Genomic DNA, 20,540 nt, shown 5'->3' on the forward strand with positions numbered 1-20,540 from the left:
TATCATCTAATCATTACGATATGTTGCGTTTTTATGCCAAGTATGCAAATTTGCACCTGTGGTATTTTAAAGACGCGTTTATATGGTAATCGATAACATTGACTTATTTAATAAAATGCTATAAGTTTGTGTTGATAAGAACATTAGACATACTAATGAAGCTAATTTTATTCACGTAAGATATCAATATCAGTATTTATTATAACTCTTATTCACTAAGCGATATTATGTTGCAGTAATTTAAGAGAAATAAAAACTGTTATCCTGTCAGAAAACATTTAAACTGCACGTATTAAGGTTAATTTGTCATTCTTAAAATAATAAGAATCAAAAATATTTCACTACCAAAGTATGAGCTGAACTAAACGTGTGATATATATCTTTTATTCCTCCATTTCTGAAGAGTTTAACATATAATTTATACACACATACAGTAAAATTCAATCATAGTAATGAATATGACTTATTTACAATTTTCTGACATAAGCTACATTCTAAACATGTGACAAACTGACTAGTGGTCAATTTTGCCTGTTATTATTTATTTTTTTGAGTGAATATTCTCTAGGTTTAAGTATGCTATTGAAACGATGCCATGCAAAGACCCAATTTTAGCAGATATGACAAAGATAATTTTATTTAGGGATTGGAAGAATCCCGTATAACACGTCTATTATTTTAGACTAATATCACGTTGTGATTGTTTCCACGTGAAAGATAAAGAACACCATACGTTGACAATATCAGTGACAAGATGGAAAGCCCGATGTCTATAGAAGTACAAACTGTCAATCACTTTTTAGCCGTGAGAAATGAACTTATAATGACTGTACAAAGCAGATAAATATAATTCTAAGTAATATGGTATTGTTCATCTCGTTGCAAACGTTGCGAAAGTTCACTTAAACTCGATATTAATGCATGGTTCTTTCAAACGGTTACACGTACATAGTTCTGGCTTCCATAACGTTAATGTAGATATTGATTTTTTTTATGATCACGTCCCAAAAGGAAATATATAACGTGTTCGCTGCAGTTTCCTTGTTAACACGTACTCAAACTACATGATTATTCCAAATAATGTTGTTCGGACAAAGTTTCTCCCCAAAAAGTACGAGTTCAGTACACACAAAACCGTGAGAAAAATATTATTTACTTAAAGATCTTTGACAAACATGGCGACGATAATAAGTGGTCATTTTGAATGTGTTTTCATGTATTGCGTCATGTATAAGGTCAACTACTACCGTAGACCATATTTTGGTAAGTGCTTTCAACATGTGTATGTGAAACAAATATTAAGAACAAAGCAATGAATAGTGAGGGTGAATGTATCTTCAAAAAATATTTTCTCTGCTGTTAAGGTGAAAACCTTTTTGAACCATTAAAATGAACTAGCAACGATTAGGCTTAACTAGAGCTACACATGCTTTTATTTGGATCTGAATGTGCTTTACTGTAAGCATAATGCACCAGTCAATTGTAACCTCGGCCCCTCCCCCAGGTCCGGGGATTAGCGGGGACTTTGACTTTCAGCTAAGCCAAGCCCGGGTAAGAACCCTGCGAGGACGATTTGCTGGTAAAATCTCCGCCAAATGCCACGGACCCTAGGTAAGGCCCATTCCCCTCTGTTTTAGGCGCGAAGACAAAACCACCGCTATCACCCGGCACTGCGGGGCCACCTGGAAAGTAAAAACACGACCCATTTCCCCGGCTATCCCCGGTATACCCCCGGACATTGACTGGTGCATAATGAAGATAATAGAGACCTGGACTGGATTAAGTTTAGACCCTCTGAAGTTTGTTTATCTATAAGTATGCTTGACTGTATCAACAAAAGGAATCGTCAGACCCCGTGAAGGGTTCGTGTAGAAGCCTTCTGTGGTTCAGTATACCAATTGTTATGCTGCGTTGACACATGAAGGATTTCATTTGTGATTATTTTGAACTGATTTGGATGTAAAAGAGCCTTACTGCGATATGCTTGACACTAGATCAACTTCATTGCAGCAGAATTTAGATTTACAGGGCACTTAGAGGCCTTGATTTCTTTACACTAAATGGTCTCAAGTACATGAATTACAAAACTATTGTCAATTGGACACTTCATACATAGAGCTTTATAGAGCCTTTTTTTGTTTGGCACAAAATGTGTATTGGTCACACAGTGGACTTGAGAACAGTCTGTCTCTGGTGACTGTATGGCAGATATGGGTTGATGGTAGCCATAATGAGGTTGAATAAGCACTTGCTTGAAGCCGGTCTGGGGTTGTTAGATCATGAGTCGGCTTGTCTGTGACCACAATAAGGGTGAAGAGGGCCGCTAGAGACATATTTTGTCTGAAAGACACAATTTCAATTTGCGTCCTTCTTGGGGTTTGAGGAATTCAGTGGACATATAGAAACATGTTTTTGCTTTCAAAATACTGTTTCGACCTGGGGAAAGATGTTTTTTGGGTTGCTTGGTACTAGAATATTAACACATTAGTGTTTTGCACTGGATGCGCTTAAATAGGGACATTGCATGGTTGACTTCATTTTTTAATATAGGAAAAGAGATGAAATATATATATTAGCTGTTTTGCTATTGTATTAATGTTATGACTTCAAAAAACGATCATTTTATCAAAACAGCGCTATCGACATTGACCATATTTAATTTTGAAATGCGTAGTATTATATGTCCATATGAAGTTCATTATGAAACAGTTATATCATCTAATCATTACGATATGTTGCGTTTTTATGCCAAGTATGCAAATTTGCACCTGTGGTATTTTAAAGACGCGTTTATATGGTAATCGATAACATTGACTTATTTAATAAAATGCTATAAGTTTGTGTTGATAAGAACATTAGACATACTAATGAAGCTAATTTTATTCACGTAAGATATCAATATCAGTATTTATTATAACTCTTATTCACTAAGCGATATTATGTTGCAGTAATTTAAGAGAAATAAAAACTGTTATCCTGTCAGAAAACATTTAAACTGCACGTATTAAGGTTAATTTGTCATTCTTAAAATAATAAGAATCAAAAATATTTCACTACCAAAGTATGAGCTGAACTAAACGTGTGATATATATCTTTTATTCCTCCATTTCTGAAGTTTAACATATAATTTATACACACATACAGTAAAATTCAATCATAGTAATGAATATGACTTATTTACAATTTTCTGACATAAGCTACATTCTAAACATGTGACAAACTGACTAGTGGTCAATTTTGCCTGTTATTATTTATTTTTTTGAGTGAATATTCTCTAGGTTTAAGTATGCTATTGAAACGATGCCATGCAAAGACCCAATTTTAGCAGATATGACAAAGATAATTTTATTTAGGGATTGGAAGAATCCCGTATAACACGTCTATTATTTTAGACTAATATCACGTTGTGATTGTTTCCACGTGAAAGATAAAGAAATAAATACTATATTTAAAGCCAACTTAGGATCTACCTTGCACGAAAACGAAAACACAAGACAGATAGGTAGCAGAATACAAGGCATTTCTATTACGTTGTAATATATTAATTGAAATTCAAGTAGGACCATTGTTGACAAATAAATACTGGCAAGGTTACACTCCACTAAATTACATGTACAAGTAACATAGACACAAGTAAGTAAACAGCTTAGAGATATGCATTTTTTTAACACGACTCTTCACAATGCTAAACCATATCACATATAGATATCACCAAATAATAATTGCAGAGTGTACTATGTTCCGTAACTTCAGGAGCATGTGATACAAGGCTTTTACTCTGATCAATAACAGGCAAGCTGGCGAAATGTTTGAACTCATCAAAACCTATCACTTCCATAAGCTCGTCAATGACCTTTTTTGGGGCTTTCTCCGATTTTTTACAATACCAGAGGGCATGGTTAGCTAAACTGTCCGTAAAATGTTCGCACTTTTTACATTTACTCTCAAACTGCCTTGAAATAGTCCAACTAAATAATCCCAAAACCTTATAACAGATCAGCTTACAATACGGGCGAGGTTCTGGTGACCGCCCAGGTTTGTCATACACAACTATTGATGCTGATGATACGCCCATTTGCTCCTGCACCGGTCGGCACGAGTTTATTTGTTTAGACTCTTAACATGCATTGTAAAAGTCTTTTTCCAAGACTGTTTTCCGGGAAATATACCACTTCTCCGATATTCATTCAAAACATATACAAGGTTGTATTTTTTGCCTAAATATATCCGGTACAAAGCCAAGCAATTTGCGAGTTGTCACCAAAGAGCACCAGTCTTTGAACAAAATATTTCTTGGCAAGAAACTTATCTGGTAGCCTGCACAATTGTCCAAAGAACTGTCATTTTTTATAGTCAACATTTTCTTCAACATATTCAATATTTAAGCAGGCCAATGCAAAGTCAGTATCTGTGGGTGCACTCAACTGTTGAATTTGTTTAATACATTTTCTGTGTGAAATTTCCAACAAATGCATGTCCGTCCTCGAAAAGTATGGACCACAGCGGGGAACCATAAAACCATAAATCGCAATCATAGATTGTCCTTAGAGTAAGAGGATTGAGTTCATTTGTGTTAAAACCACTGTGAATAATTGAACTTAATGTCCCCCTCAACTTCGTGACCGCTTCCGTATTGAGCGATCCAGATGACATGTGGTTATCGCACACTAGCCCGAGATGTGTGTATGTCTCAACCTCCTCTATGCGTTCTTGGCCTATCGTCCATAATCGTTTCGGTACATCGCGACGATTTTCATTAAAAACAATCACCGCACATTTTGAGTTGTAATCGAAGCGCCACTTGCAAAAATACGCATAGCATATGTGCAACATTGCATGTAACGCGTTCTTTGACAAAGCAATCAGAATCATACCGTCCGCCACGTTTGGACTGCTGAGGCTCAGTCCATGCATAACGAAACCAAGTCTTGACTGTTCGAGCTTTTCTATAAGCCCATTTATGTATACAAAATAGCACTGCGGGGAACTTTTGCCACCCTAACAGTCCAGTATGTTACCACTAGACCACGGATACGCCACATGCAGTTTTATTTTGGCTGTGCATAAATATTGTTGTAAATCCACGTGACTTGTGGCGTTATTTTCCTTTACCGCGTGAAGCAAAACAAACATCGATTTAACTTTTCTAAAGACTGCCCTTCGCCTATTTTGTTGAAATGTAGCCTATGCTAATCCAGCGGAAAACTGTTTTATTTACATAGGTATTAGGCTTCTATCGTCAGTTTAGCCATTTGAACAATAAATAACCAAGTATCATTTTACTAGATGATCAGGTATATCCAACCATATGCCGCGTTGTAGACTTTTTATATGAAAAACGAAAATAATCCTGAGCTTCCGCTTCCTTGTTCACAGAAATGAGGGGTGGAATGCATGGATCATTCCACTTTATGCTGAATAAACACTATCAGCTCTTTATACCTAATCAAGGCTGGTATTATATGCTGGTCTTAATTGGATCTAAGTAACACGTAGCTTATCGGATTACTGGATATTCAAAACCGACCAGTAGAGTAAATGATGTCAATGGTGTATGACCATAAGATTAAATAAAGTTGAATATTGAATACCACCCCAAAGGTCAACATAATAACGAACAGTTGTTTGTGTTTGTTTCTCGTAATTAAGTTTGTATCAAATACAAAATATGCCATGTATACAGGGTATCGCTTGTAAGTAAGCGACTCAAGCGTACTCATATTTAGTTGCCCTTGTTGACATTGAGTTATATACTTGTTTTAATCAACACACCTGAAATAGCAACTTGTAGCTAGTTATTTGAACAGGATTTCTTAAATTAAAACATACAATCATACAATTTTTACATCGTGCTTCTAGCGCTTTGGGCGAAATAGAGCTTATTCTGTCACGAGTTTCAATATTTATTTACATGTACGCCAAATGTTTTTGATTGATCATTTTTATCATTGAAATAAGCATTTTGTACACATTAAACGCGAAACTAATTTTACGATGTCACACCCTATAAACATGAACGAGTCCATTTAAAACTTATTAAGTATTAGTTTAAGTCCAAGCTTTATTGATGCCAAGTTTTATTTTGTCCTTTTGCTGTCTGATAAGCCATGCATAAAAGGCATCAAAATGTGATACGCGTGTTTTTTCAGACAATTTGCCTTCACCAGGCTTATCAAAATGGGATCAATGTTTTTTTCTCTGCCTTCATTTAAAATGGGGCTGGCTGAAATAAGGTCATATTCACAGCTCCTGAAAGAGCCAAACAACGTTATACCTGCATCTGAGATGGTATCTTTTGTCTGGTTTAGGGCACCCGTTCTTAGGAGGAGATAAATGTTAGTGAGATGACATTTTATTCATTTGTCCATGTGCTAATTAACAAAGATTTATACGTAATTTATTGTAAATCGCAGCATGGATAGTTACCTTTAAAAGGACCGGTTCTTAGAAAGTAAAAAATCGTATTAAGGTGATATGGAATGAATTTGTTAATGACCACATGTGAACAGGAACCCTAAACTCATATAGCTACATGCTGAGATGACGTCTTGAAAATACCGGTTCTTAGAAAAAAGACGAAACGTACTAAAATGGCATTTCATTCATTTATAAACGTGTGGATGACCACATCACAAACCTTATGGCCTCATCTTAATCCTAATTTTAAGAAACGTGTCAAGAGAAAAAAAAACCCGTAGCCATGCACTAATTTGTCAATTTGTTTATAACAACAGGTGTACATTGACCCAAGATGGCGACTTTTGAGGAGATTGGTTCTCATGAAGAAGACAATATGGAGTACAGAAAGTTCCCCCTACGACGCATGGAACCGGCAATTCAGAAATTCCTCGCGGTCGTACAGATTGACCTTGGTAGAATTGACAGTCACAAACTAAATATAGAATGGGTAGGAAAACTCTTGTGACTGTAAATCACACTTCTATGGCACATTTAATTCGCCATTTTCTTTCGGAACGTTTTTGGAAGAGAAAAATGTTCAACATTTTAATTTTATGATGTCAGGTAACTTTTTGATGAAAATATTGTTCTCATTTTATTTTAACTTCGATGATGTTTGAAGAAAATCAGTCACGGTGTTGGTATAGCCGTTGGTTTTATTACTTATCATTAAAGTACTGAAGGTTTACCTTATATTTTATTATTATTTGTTTTATTATTAAGTTTCCTCAAGAAAATGCATAATTTGATAAGATTTACCTTTCACGTTTTTACTTTATTCGGGATTGTTGGTACAAGAGTGAAGCTGTGCATGCAAACTGGTTTACCAACCTCCCCCCTCCCCCCCCCCCCCCCAGCAAATTTACATTAAACTGACCGTAATAACCTAACAATCCTTGATAAACACACATAGCTTTTAATAAAATAGTATATATGTACATATCCTGTGTTGTTTGTGGAGTTTTGTGCTGTTGTTCCATATTTCTCGTTTGTGATTATTTGTTGTTGTGTTCTTTGTCTTTGACGTTTACCCTGTGCCTTTAAACGGGGTTTATGTTTAAACTTTCGACTCTTTCGACTACTGGGCTTGCTTATGTAGTTTTTCATACAAATATCGATGGCGATGCTATTGACAGCAGAAAAGTAATACTACAAAAACTTTAACCTTCACAATAATTCGTAACCATTCAAGATATTCATATGAAATAAGATACAAATGTTGCCAGAGGCAATAGCAATAGTTTAAACTCACTACTTTGACTTGAATAATTGTCCAGTTATGCCTCTTTCTAGTTTGAAAAATAAAAAGGAGAGTATTAGCGTATAATCCGCGGTGGTCTTCGTATCCAAAAATGTGCTTTTTGCATGGCAATATTTTCAATTTCTCTTTTTTTAAATACAGGAAAATATTTATTTATTTCAAACTAAGTTTCTTGAGGAAGCATATTTAATAGTCATGTATCTCTGCAATACAAACGTTTAAATATTTTCTACTTTTATTTACAGCCATGTATATATCATTGACAGTACAATCGGCTACATGACTGGAGCAGTCTACACGTGGAGCAGATCAATGCTACAAGGACACTTCATCAATTACAGTCCAACCTTGGCGAGATTGAGAAATGCAGGAACCAGGTGACGGATTTTGACTTTTCTTGACTATTACTTTTTGCTCCTTTTGGGATGAATTTTCAGTAGTTTCTTGGACTTGAAAGATGCATTAGCTTGATTGTCTTTATACAGAGTTTACGTTGACCGTTGAGCTTAAACACAGTGTATATGAGAAAACAGAAAGGAAGATCACAACTTCCAGACCCGATATATTTGGCAGTGATATCGAAAACCAAAATAATAATTTGCGCCTTAATTGAATACAAATCTGGTTTTGACAATCGCTTAAAACAAATTTAACATTTGTAAGAAATAATGTCTTCATTTTTGAAATACAAATTATTTAATCTGTTTATTGTTTAAACCGTAAAATAATTATTATTTACTGCATGGTTACAAACAACAATATCGTTACAAGGTCATTTACTGAATGGTTACACTACACCATTACATTTAGGTTGAGGTCGGAGACCTCCAGGGTTTTGATGGGAAGATTGAACCCGTGAAGACATTTGCCCTAAATTCATTGGCAGAGTTCCTTCCCTTGTGTAACAAATCAGGTAGGTCAAGCTGAGCAGTTTGTATCTGAATTGAAGTTTATTGATTTTGATTATAAGGTTGTTTTGTTAAAAAAACAGTCTGGAAGTCATTACACTCCAAGTGTAGTTGACAGTGGCATCACCCTGTGAGCCGCCGAATTTGAATGTTGAACCTTACTGAATTGTACATTACAAAAATGGTATTTATAGTTAGTTTGTACGAAGTCTCTACGGATTAAGATTACTTACACTGTGCAAACATGAATGTTAAAATATTTTTGTATTTAATAGATACACTAAATTTAATATGACTTCCCCCCTCCCAGAAAATGACGGCCATCGTTGAAGTTGCCTTAATTACTATGGGTATCTTCACAACATTAACTGTCAACTCTCACTTAAAAATGAGATATAGACGTTCCTATACACAAATATGCAAACACTCCCCCACATAAAATGAACAAAAAAAACTCGAGGGAGTAGACTAGAAATAGTTCATGGTATTTGTCTCTTCTGTTTAAATACATATACCTGCAATTTATTGACCCCTGAAGGTCAAGGTGAGATTGAGGAGGGTTTCATACATACACAGAGGAATGAGCGGCATGAAGACATTGAAGTGGAGCAGTCCTCGGACTTTTTAGATGAGGTTATGTTTGAGCGGCCTGAAGACATTGAAGTGGCGCAGTCCTCGGACGCTTAAGATGAGGTTAGTTTTAACGGATTCAATAATATTATATTATAAGGAGTTATACCAACACATACTCGTAGCAGTAAACAATTGAGCCAGATTTTGAAACGCCCCTTGATAGGCGATAGAAAATATTGGGGAAATATTTATATAGAGTCTTAGGATAGATACCAAAATTTTAAATTATTTCATGACATTGTCAAATATTTTTTTCACGAAATAATTCTTTTGAAATGTCTTAGGAGTCAATTAAAACTTTGTTGGTGTACAAATATGCTAAATAATGACCGAATAAGGATTTTAATGTATCCAGTGTACAATTAAGGTATCCAGTGTACAGTTCAGTTATCCGAGGTACAATTAAGGTAGCAAATGTACAGTTAAGGTCTCCAGTGTACAATTAAGGTATCCAGTGTACAATTAAGGTATCCAGTGTAAAATTAAGGTATCCGATGTACAGTTAAGGTATCTAATATACAGTTAAGGTGTCCAATGTACAGTAAAGGTATCCAGTGTACAGTTAAGGTGTCCAATGTACAGTTAAGGTATCCAGTGTACAATGACGGTATCAAGTTTACAGTCAACGTATCTAGTGTTAAATTAAGGTATCAAGTGTACATTTAAGGTATCCAATGTACAATTAAGGTACCTAGTGTAGATTTAAGGTATCCAATATACAATTAAGGTATCCAATGTACAATTAAGGTATCCAATGTATAATTAAGGTATCTAGAGTAGATTTAAGGTATCCAATGTACAATTAAGGTATCCAGTGAACAATTAAGGTATTCAATATACAATTAAGGTATCCAGTGTACAATTAAGGTATCCAGTGTACAATTAAGGTATCCAATGTACAGTTAAGGTATCTAATATACAGTTAAGGTGTCCAATGTACAGTAAAGGCATTCAGTGTACAATTACGGTATTCAGTGTACAATTACGGTATAATGTGTACAATTAAGGTATCCAGTGAACAGTTAAGGTGTCCAGTGTGCAAATAAGGTATCCAATGTACAATTAAGGTATCTGATGTACAATTAAGCTATCCAGTGTACATTTAAGGTATCCAGTAAACAATTAAGGTATTCAGTGTACAGTTAATATATCCAGTGTACAGTTAAGGTATCTAATGTACAATTAAGGTAACCAATGTACAATCAAGGTATCTTAATTGTACAATTATGGTATCCAGTGTTCATTTAAGGTATCAAATGTACAATTAAGGTATCCAGTGTACAATTAAGGTATCCAGTGTACAATTAAGGTATCCAGTGTACAGTTAAGGTATCCAATGTACAGTTAATGTATCCAATGTACAATTAAGGGATCCAATGTAAAATTAAGGTATACAGTGTACATTTAAGGTATCCAGTGAACAATAAGGTGTCGAATGTACAATTAAAGTATCCAGTGTATATAAAAGGGAACAATTAACGTATCCAGTGTATAATTAAGGTATGTAAGATACAATTAAGGTATATAGTGTACAATTAAGGTATCCAATGTATAATTTAGGTAGTCTTTATATAATTAAGGTATTCAGTGAACAATTAAGGTTTCAAATATACAATTAAAGTATCCCATGTACAATTAAGGTATCCAAAGTAAAATTAAGGTATCCAGTGTACAAATAAGGTATCCAATATACAATTAAGGTATCAAGTGTACAATTAAGGTTTCCAATATACAATTAAGGTATCCCATGTACAATTAAGGTATCCAATATAAAATTAAGGTATCCAGTGTATAATTAAGGTGTCCAATATACAATTAAGGTATCCAGAGAACAATTAAGTTATCCAATATACAATTAAGGTATCCAGAGAACAATTAAGTTATCCAATGTACAATTAAGGTATCCAGTGTACAATTAAGGTGTCCAGTGTACAATTAAGGTATCCAGTATGCAATTAAAGTATCCAATGTACTATTAATGTATCCAGTGTACAATTAAGATGTCCAATGTACAATTAAGGTATCCAATATACAATTAAGGTATCCAATTAAGGTATCCAGTGTACAGTTAAGGTATTCGATGTACAGTTAAGGTATTCAGTGTACAGTTAAGGTATTCGATGTACAGTTAAGGTATCCAATGTACAATTAAGTTATCGAGTGTACAGTTTAGGTATCCAATGTACAGTCAAGGTAGCCAATGTACAATTAAGGTACCCAGTGTACAGTTAAGGTATCCAGTGTACAATTAATGTATCTAATCTACTATTAAGGTATCCAGTGAAAAATTAGGTATCCAATATACAATTAAGGTATCCAGTGTACAGTTAAGGTATCCAGTGTACAGTTAAGGTATCAAATGTACAATTAAGGTATCCAGTGTACAATTAAGGTATCCAGTGTACAATTAAGGTATCAGTGTACAGTTAAGGTATCCAATGCACAGTAAAGGTATTCAGTGTACATTTAAGGTATCCAGTGTACAATTAAGATATCCAGTGTACAAATAAAGAATCCCGTATAAACTTAAGGTATCCAGTGTACAATAAAGGCATCCAAACTACAATTTTGGCATCCGAGGTACAATTAATGTATCCATTATACAATTAAGGCATCCGAGGTACAATGAAGGTATTCAATGTACAATTAAGACATCCGAGATACAATTAAGGTATTCAATGTACAATTAAGGTATCCGAGGTACAGTAAATGTATCCAGTGTACAGTTAAGGCATCCAGTGTACGGTTAAGGTATCCAGTGAATAATTAAGGTATCCGAGGTAAGTTAAGGTATCCAGTGTACAGTTAATGTATCCAGTGAATAATTAAGGTATCCGAGGTACAGTTAAGGTATCCAGTGTACAGTTAAGGTATCCAGTGTACAATTAAGGTATCCAATATAAAATTAAGGTATCCAGTGTACAGTTAAGGCATCCAGTGTACGGTTAAAGTATCCAGTGAATTATTAAGGTATCCGAGGTAAGTTAAGGTATCCAGTGTACAGTTAAGGTATCCACTGTACAATTAAGGTTTCCAGTGTACAGTTAAGGTATCGAGTGTACAGTTAAGGTATCCAGTGTACAATATGTATTTCGATTTATGAAAAGGGTATCAGATAAGTATACAAATAAGGTATCCAATGTACTTTTATTAATGTAATAAATAGATTTCCATTTTTTAAGCCATTTGAGATAATGTTTTTGGTTGATGCCCGATCAGTGATATCATATGGTTTTAGCTTTATGTGTAAGGGTTTTATTTGCTGATTACTACATATTTTGCATAAATGGCACAAAATGTTAGTGTAGTTTATTTTCAAGTTTTCTCATAAAGAAGTTGAGGTATTGGTATAATTGTTTTACATCACAGGATAAGCAAAAAAACCTAGACAGAGTTGAAGACAACGTAGAGTCGGCGCAGAATGACGAACCAGAAGGTGTCAAACATCGTTCTTAGTAATTTCATGTCTGTAACAAATCATCTGTATAAAACTATTCTGATTGAAAACGTACAATATTACCTAGTTGGCTATTTTGTGACATAACAAGGTACCCTTTAGGGAGGAGTTGTTAAAACATAGCGGTTCAAGTTAAAGCCATCCTTACTTAAGCATCGATCAACATATCTAGTTTGCTCTCTATATATCTCTCTCTCTCTCTAGTAATGCATAATTATGGAAACACTCTATGCTATCGAAATTGCAGACGAAAAAAAACAACAGTTATAGTTTTAAAAAAGTATTTTGATTTTAGTTGGGTGCGAACCCGCGTCGGTGAAGTCAATTATAAACTAGACAACCGACACTTAAGCCAAAAGGCCACCAGAATTTTAGCAAAGCTCCCGGATATTTTGACAACTCAACAATACATTGATAACATCACGTGATAACGAATCACGAGAAAACGAACCCGAAATCAAGTGACCAATTGCGTCGTTAACGCTTATGAAAAATGTGGTCTTCAAAATCATATTTGAGAAAATATCAACATTTGCTAAAGGAATCCAGCTTTTGTGATTTTAGTTGTAACACTGTCAATGAGTTGCCACACTTTATTTTGTCAAACCAAAAAAAGTGCATTATTACAAAAACATTCGCGAGTACATTAAACGCCTTAATCAATTTCAATCATCTTATACAAACAATAAAAACTGCCACATTTGAATCATATTATTAATGGTTTATTCTTCATAACATTTATATCTTTCTTATTTAGTTTATTTATAGATTGTTTTCTTCATTGCAACATTCCTGCTCTTTTATCGAGCAACATTGTATTTTTTAGGATGCCATGTTTCCACTAATAGGAGCGGCTGTTGGAATTGCATTAGGTAAGAACATCCTTTCGGAATTATTAAATGAATTACTAACCTTCTGCCCCTTATTTTTTGAAAATGAAATTAAAATATGATATATCATGAAATGTTTCATTTTTCAATTTTTGCGTCGACCTTGGAACGTTGAGTCTAATGAGAAAAATTGGTCACTGAAATTTCGCCGCGGCGATTATTTCCCTTAGTCGCGAGGAATTTTGACCACGAAAGAAAAATGCCCAAAACAAGAACACATATCAAGATCTCGTGTGTTTAGGATAAACAAACTGTGTTCATAGAATCTCTGACAATATGCCAAGACATTCACCAGACAATACACAACACAGCATAAAGGCATGTTAAGTCTATAGAATTCAATTTTTGCTTAAAAATCTGTAATTTATTTATTTTTTATTAGTACACAAATATGTTTCTGGCGTGAAGCAAAAATGTTTAAGTATATATAAAATAAGTGAATAGAATGAAAACATGCATACATATGATATAAAGATATGTTAAACAATAGAGTTAAAAATGAAAAAAAAGAAAAGAAAAAAGGCCATTCAAGAATTTTTTGTTCTTAATTGGTCCCGAACTCAACATTTTGAGAAAAAAAATATAAGAAACCATTTACTAAAAAAAGGTGGCCTAAGAAAGGAAACTAAGGAACTAAGGCCTCAATTGATAAATATACTATACCAATTCACAAAAACACCCGCTATTGTTAAAACTATGCGGGCTTAGATCCAGGCGGATTCAAATCAATATAAGAATAAAGGACATAACAACAAACTTGCACTAAGCCCTCATATAGTATAGTAAACATCCATATAAAGAAAGCAATGTCCAAAGGGAGTGTTATTGAATGCTATCCAGTTACAATAAAAGTAATTGTTCACTCACAATTTTCATTCTTACTGTTAGGGAGGTGAGTGATTTAGGTGTTTGCCTATCACTTAAGGTGTTGTGTGTTCCAGCCAAACTATGCATAGTTTGTTCAAGCCCCGCCAAGAAGTCATAGGTTTGGGCCCCACCAAAAGGTCATGGGTCTGAGCCCTACGAAGAAGTCATAGATTCTAGTCCCACTAAGAAATACTTGGACTGAGCCCCATCAAGAAGTCACGGGTTATAGCCCAAACCGAAACATACACCTTTTAAAAGAAGCCCAATGCAATTACTAGTTTCTACCCAAGACAGAGAAAATCATCGTATCTGACAGCTGTCTTTCCAGTTGTGCTAAAATTAATTACTATAAACCGCTTGAATTTTGCAAGGGCTTATTTTACCACGATACCTTGGAAAAATACTTCTTTACAGGTTTGTTTTGATGAATAAATAATTAATTGTGTCTCCAAAATGTTTATTTCAATAAATGGGCAGAAGTTTGGAAAATGGCACGAAAATAGGATCTCAGGATATTAAAATTATCTACAGTATGAGAACTTAAATTATGTATTGTGACTACACAGGGGGACCAGTCGGCCTGGCAGCGGGGCTAAGGATAGGGGGACTTGTTGGGGCTGTAAGCGGAACAGCAGGTTAGTATGACAACGGTTTCCTTTTTTAACTACTATAGAAACAAATGTATAAATTTGGAACACTTATTTATTTCGATTTTCAATTTTCTTAAATAAGCAAGTAGGTACAAACAAAATAATATATATACATAATATATTCACCTGTTTGAGTTGGAAAGTAATGACATTTTTTGCTCCTTTCAAATACTCCCGAAAATTGTTATCAAACACCAAAATGAGTTGCTTGACTTTCGTTTAATATAAATGAAAAAGGCACCATTTGTCCCGCATGGCAATATGCAGGAAAGCTCGGAATATACTATTTTCCAAGAATCTGTTTGGCTTTGTCAAACATTCAACCTATATTGCTAATAATTTGAGACAAATATAGTTTATAACGGTCCCGCAAAGGAGTGAACACCCTGACCGTCCGTCCCAAAGTCCTTGCGTTCGTCCATTGTTTTTGTAGTTGTTTCGTTATTGATAAGCTGTCAAGATTTCAAATTCATACTTTCTAAACTTCCTCACATTAACCATACGTTCTTTTGTATCAAGTTAGGTAACTGATACTTACACATTGTCAGTTTTATGGCCCTTTGTATACTTTTAATTATGACAACTTTTTATGGTTTTGTTAATACCTTAAAAACCGTTAAAGATATTAAATTATTTTCTAGCTTACAGTAATGCACAAATTTGCTTCTTTAAAGTACATCTCTTTTACGATTGACATATAGTTTTGGGGTTATATTCTTAATAACATGCTTTCAAATTGCACCCCTTTCACATATGTTATCATTCGGGGCCCTTATCACGCATGTGATGGCTCTAGTTGATACTTATCATACTTGATGACCCAATACTGATTGCTCAAGTGGTACAGCTATCAGCATGCACATTCAAAAATGTTTCAAATAAATCCACGGTTGACATTGAATAACATATCATGAGATCTCCCATTACATTATATTTTCGTTTTTAGCGTGTCTGGTTTTTTTTTCAAGAAATCAAATCGAAGTATAGTCATAGACTTGCTGTCATGTCATAGAAATATTCATTGTCCTAGTGCGAAAATTTTATGCTTAGCCATGACTTGGTACACATGTTGCCCGAAACAATAAGCACATGAGTAGCAAGAAGCATAAATCTGGCTTTTATACTTTTTCCCTCGTTTTTTAATGGAAATAAAATAAGGACACAACGAGCGTTTGCATTAATTACGCTGCTTGTTGAAAAACATTATGACGTTTTCGTTCCGTTTTCCAAACCAGGGTTCTTCAGTGGTTCTATGCTTAAGAAGCGACTACAAGAAACGGTTGGCAAAGAGCTGCCTGACCTTAGAAGATCAACCTTATATTCATGGGCAGTAAATCAAGCAGAAGGAAGTGACTGGTTTTCCTGGGGACGAAAAAAGTAACCTGTCTGCACTAGAGAAAGGGCGAACGAGGGCATTAAGTAAATTCTGTGTTACGTAATGGAATACTACATATCAAATTCTTTGCTGAAATGATGAATGCTGGCATTTATTGGTTGACCTTTATATTTCTATTAAATCTATAATTTAGGTTCTTGGTATACTAATTGCTAATTAAGTATCGGGTTAAATACAAAGTGATTCACTTTTAAATCTGCTTGAAATCATCCCTTGGACATAGTATAGCCATGGGTCTGAAAAAAGTGAGTGTCTCAGACATTCATAAACTGCTTCCTGCTAATTGTTAGGAATGGGTTCTGAAGAAACACAGTAATTATATTTTTATGTATTTCTTTGTCCAGCATCGACTTCGGCGGAAGCGGAGTCCTCGGAATCATACTTTCATTTATAATAATAACTTTTTAACATTTTGTTGTAGAGTGTTCAAACTTGGTTTGCAAGTTGGTCATAGTCAGTAGATGATTCCGATTGATATTGGGGTCAGTATGACGAAGGTCAAGGTCATGGCCAGAAAGAGAAAACTGATGGGTTTCACAGACTGGCGACTCGATACATACGTTTAGCAGAATTCTAGTTTATGGGATGGAGAGTAATGTGTTTTGTCAGAGTTTAATCTGTTTTGTGAGGAATATACACAAGATCATTGTGTGTGAACATTTGAATTATCTTGAAATATTTCCCTCCCATATGTCAGTTTTCACTATATATGTCATATATCTATTATTACTGGGAAACACAAGAAGGCGATGCATTCCTAAAGGCGTTTGATACCAGACTGATTCATTCATGATATTCTTAGAACAACAAGGTTACGAGAGGTCAAAAGGCATGGACCGTAGAGGTAATAAACAGTACACATGGCATTATGCTGGTCCAAAGTTGTGGAATGCGCTTCCAATGTGAATACGGAACTCAAACACTTTGGACTCTTTTAAAAGAGCTTTGAAAACTCATTTCTTTTTCTAATATATGGTAACTGATGATTTCGTTTATCTGACACATTTATGCTCAAGCTTGTCATTGTTTCTTTTTTCATATGGAGATTTTACTTAATTTGTGATGTTTTTAAAAAATAGGTTTGATCTTATGTCTTATATAAATAAAAAAAAATTAAATGATTGTTTAACGCTCTACTTCGTAGTACATTTGATGCTGTTTTTAAGCTGTATGCCAGTATGTATAAAAATGTATAGAAATGTTACTTGTAAAGCACTTTTGAACGTATGTGACATATGAAAAGAGTGCTATATAAATGTAGTATAATAATAATAATAATAATAATAATAATAATAATAATAATAATAATAATAATAATATACATGTCCTACTTTTGTGATTTTCAACTGGTGATTGTCTCGGATCTGGTCGTCTAAATGTGTGATGGCCAAAAATGACTGATTGCAGCCAAATGTATAAACTTGGATAAGTTACCACCCACATGTTATCCTTTTGCTAGTTTTCGTATAAAACAACTTGGTGGGTCAACATTAAGTATTGGATAAATATTGACCAATGAATAAGAAATGTGAATGGCTAACTTTATCCAAACTAAAAACACTTTGCTGAATTTGAGTCCAGCTCTGTGCACACTGAGGTTTGATTTGGAATTAAGAGCGGGCTAAAATTTCAAAACAGAGAAAATACATTAATATGTCATTTCACTGTTTGAGACAGTGAACAAAAATGTTTACTTATAAATCCCTTTATACCCATGGAACGCATACACGTATTATGTTTTGTTAAATGATCTAACTGTGCTATATATTTAAACAATAAATGTTTCCGTTAAAAATAATTATTTATGTTTACCTTCTTTTAAACAATGTACTTACCTTATGAAATGTTATATTTTTATTTCATGAATGTAATTATATTGATGTGGCTATTATATTCATTTATTAAAGCTGTTTAAATGCGTGAAATACAAATATTTTGGTTACGGAAAATATAAATTATAGCGGTTATTGTTTTAATATACACAAATACAAAAAATATACCATGATATAAAGTGATGTATATGTGGATTATGTATGGTGTATTTGGTGCTTTGAATGATCTTGAGATTGGTGTGATATTTTGGTTTAATTTAGGCCGTCATCACACACAATAGAAAAAACAACAACATTATTTAGTGTATTGCATAGAAACAAGATACATTATTGATAAATACATGTGAAGTGTGTATTGTAACTTTGATGAACTCTATAACAAAATATTGTCATAAAAAATGTTATTGCCTTGTTGTTTTAATGTTCTGTTAGGAGTAAACGTTTTAAAAACACTAAAACGGCGTTGTCTTAATTACGTTAGGATTTTGAATATGATTTCTTGTGCTTTTTCCCCAAGACCCATGCAGACTATGAGTTAATTTGACCGCTTGGCGCGAACGATCACGTCGACAGATGGTGTGTTGTGCTTAAACCCCATTACAGTCAGACAGAAGTATTTAATTCGACTAGTACAAAGCACATCGTCAATACACAATATACACAGATCATTATAAATACAAATTTCAACTATGTTTATTAAGTATATATAAAACATTTTCATGTGTCTGGTAAAATACATTATTTTATACGAGCGATAATGAGGATGAAGCGTTCAAAATATTTATAAAGAGTGTCAATAGTATATACTACAGATTCAATTAAGACAATTAAGTTACAATCGTTATTAAGTGCACAATCAAATCGCATATTATTAGATGGATAAATAATACATAAATTCGATAACAATAATACTCCCAGGTATCAGTACTAGCAACGGAAGCTATTCTCTGATACCGGTGACCGGCCTTTGTTAAGTTCGCGTTTAAGGTTATATGATTGATTAATTCGGAACTCTTCGGCCATTTTTCTCGAAAATAACTTCGGATTTTTGCCGGTAAATCAGTTGAAGTAGTTCGTAAATTGTTGAATTATATCATTAATTTCATGAAGTGTTTTAGCTAGTATTTATTAATATAAGTTTAAATTGATTGCCAATGAAGTGTATCATTGCAAACATAATTTCGAATCCCAAGAGTAAAGTTATTAAATTTAACTGCTAAATTAAATCTGAGTATGTTAACCGTCCATATACATCCGAGGTTGATTTCGATAAAATGGCAGAGGAGTCCCGAATAGTTTCTAATTTTATTGGTAGAGCGGGTTGTAATAAAGCACATGCTGTCAATTCAGGGAGGGTTGTGTATTGAACCTTAACTCTTACCCTATCTTTAATCCTAAAATTATGCTAATCCGCAGGTGAGTCTATCATCGCACAATCGGCACTGAATATTATATCTACGGTATTTATTTCCGGATATTCAATAAACCAGTTGTGTGGATAAGAAGACAAGTACAGGGAGTTTTGATAAAACATGTGTGTAAGTTGTCATTTCCAATGCGGTACTTGGTGTATCACGAGGATATATAGTTTGAACAATGTCTAAACAATTAAACAAATGGATTTAACTAAATCTAAACATTCACGGAACAGACCATGTAGATTCCAGATTTGCACATCAGTTAAGTAAACGTTCTTCCATTACTTCAATTTTAATGAAAATTATGGTACATATATGGTACAAAATATAATTTTAATAATCTAATTAAATAACAAATGTCTGAAGGTCAAAGCTAACGGTCACTCTTTTTGGTCGTTGGTCACAATTGGCTTGTCTGAGCAGTAGATAGGAATAGTTAAACAGTTTGATACAATATTTAAGGAATAAATTGCAGGTCACACAAAATTAATAAAAGAAATTTGTGACGAACTTACATTTGAGATTTTAAAACAAAAGAGTGCATTTGGTCACCACATGAGTTCAGTGGGTCAAGAAAAAACACCTATATCAATAAGGCAACGGTCAATGTTACTCTTAAATGTCTTTGGTTTCGTTGTATTTTGGCTTATATTGGGTTAAACTTTGCCCTGCGTTTTGGAAAGTTTAGAATAACTTTGAACAATTGTTCACTATGAGAAGCTTGCCTATTGCATTATTGCCTATAAAACCATACGAGCTCTATTTCATA

General features: G+C 34.0%; 1 long non-coding RNA gene across 1 annotated transcript; it reads left to right on the forward strand.

The window, feature by feature from the left end:
- The first annotated feature begins 7,982 nt into the window (after nt 1–7,982).
- On the forward strand, nt 7,983–16,540 carry LOC128240016 (uncharacterized). The gene is made up of 6 exons (XR_008262004.1): nt 7,983–8,097; nt 8,531–8,633; nt 9,167–9,321; nt 13,545–13,590; nt 15,042–15,110; nt 16,361–16,540. It is a non-coding gene; the product is annotated as an uncharacterized LOC128240016 (long non-coding RNA).
- Nucleotides 16,541–20,540: the final 4,000 nt, after the last annotated feature.

This window comes from Mya arenaria, chromosome 7, assembly GCF_026914265.1.
Source record: "Mya arenaria isolate MELC-2E11 chromosome 7, ASM2691426v1".
Taxonomy (NCBI): Eukaryota; Metazoa; Mollusca; class Bivalvia; order Myida; family Myidae; genus Mya; species Mya arenaria.